Below are 1,413 nucleotides of genomic sequence, written 5' to 3'. Positions count from 1 at the left end.
AAATGCATTCGACTCTTCATACACAAATTAGTAGATAAATCTATAATAACCATAAGTAAATAACGATTACACTTGACAACTGTAAGTGAAACTATGAACTTAATATTACTCCCTGAGAATTCTTCTTTCCTGATGACGTCATCATTTCTTCCAGGCAGCTTTCTTCTTGGTCTTGGGAGGCTTCGGGCTGTCTGTAGGCGCTCTGCTCTTGGAAAACCTCCTTGTCTACTTCAGGAAGTGAAATTTTTCCCTCTTAGGGTACAATTATATTGGATAATGTCGATTTCTTTCATGTAATGATTGATCTTTATGAAATATTGTATTCATTTATGGTATTAATTCTTAATATTGTTTATATGATATCTGGGTGTTATTTCCGCTATGATAATCAACATAATTATCTTCATCATCATGATCTTAAGACTAAACTACTTATTCCCTGCTTTTATTTATAGAAATGTATAATTTCAACGCATGGAATCTGTAATATTTGTTATTCAAAAGCTATTCTTATTCAGATGATCTCGACAATAACATGTTCATTCAGATGATCTCGACAATAACTTGTTCATTCAGATGATCTCGACAATAACATGTTCATTCAGATGATCTCGACAATCACATGTTCATTCAGATAAAATCGAGGAATATTCCAACCGGATCTAAGTAAACATCCGATTGGTTCAATTTGACTTTATTTAGCCCAAATCCTTCTTTAATAACCAAAGCAGGTTTTTAACAATACATTTATGGGATAAAATAGTCCATTTCTCTGATCCTGTGGAAAGAATAAAGCTACTTAATATCTATTGATAACAATGTTGTCTAGGAATAAAAGTGCTCCGGTAAAATGGAAGACATGTCACTCTAAGAACACACTAAATGCATAAAGAACCTCTAAAATGTATATCCACATGAGCAGCATAGCGCACTACAACGAAGCTTCAGTCTTTCAGAAACACATTAGCATCATCTAATAGGCCCAGTGCCAACTAAGTCAATTGAAAAGGTGGTCGAGACATCAGTCAATCCCTTATAAAGTCTGTGTCGAAGACAAAAGATAAATAAGTTAAGAAAAATATCCAACATACTTCGTAAAATATGTTATCTAAATTGTCTCGTGAATAATTAAAGAAAGACGATCAATTGACATCCGACTGTGTAGTAAGTGAAAAAGGAAAATAAAAATTTTTAGATTGTTTTTAGATAATCTAAATCTAAAATACAATAATTCTATTGAATGATTATTATTCACTAAAATGAAATACTTTTGATAACCAAACTGCACAGAATAATGCTCCAGCTTTCAAACATTCATGTAATGAAATATGCAGATGAAGAGCAAAGCCTATTTAATGTTTTTTGTGCCAAACCAAACCATGTGATAAAACACGTTTGTGCATCAGTTGATCG

General features: G+C 32.3%; 1 protein-coding gene across 2 annotated transcripts in view; it reads right to left on the bottom strand.

Annotated features, from left to right (window-relative positions):
- Nucleotides 1-844: 844 nt before the first annotated feature.
- Nucleotides 845-1,413, bottom strand: part of LOC137640629 (protein spaetzle 5-like) — a 16,702-nt gene continuing 16,133 nt past the window's right edge. For both annotated transcript variants that reach the window (XM_068373132.1, XM_068373133.1), the window contains one exon: nucleotides 845-1,413. This exon is cut by the window's right edge and continues 555 nt beyond it. The gene's annotated coding sequence lies outside the window, so the exon portion shown is untranslated.

The sequence above is a fragment of the Palaemon carinicauda genome, chromosome 5 (assembly GCF_036898095.1).
Source record: "Palaemon carinicauda isolate YSFRI2023 chromosome 5, ASM3689809v2, whole genome shotgun sequence".
NCBI classification, from domain to species: Eukaryota; Metazoa; Arthropoda; class Malacostraca; order Decapoda; family Palaemonidae; genus Palaemon; species Palaemon carinicauda.
Note: the sequence above shows the minus strand (reverse complement) of the source record. Positions and strands in the feature narration are given on the sequence as shown.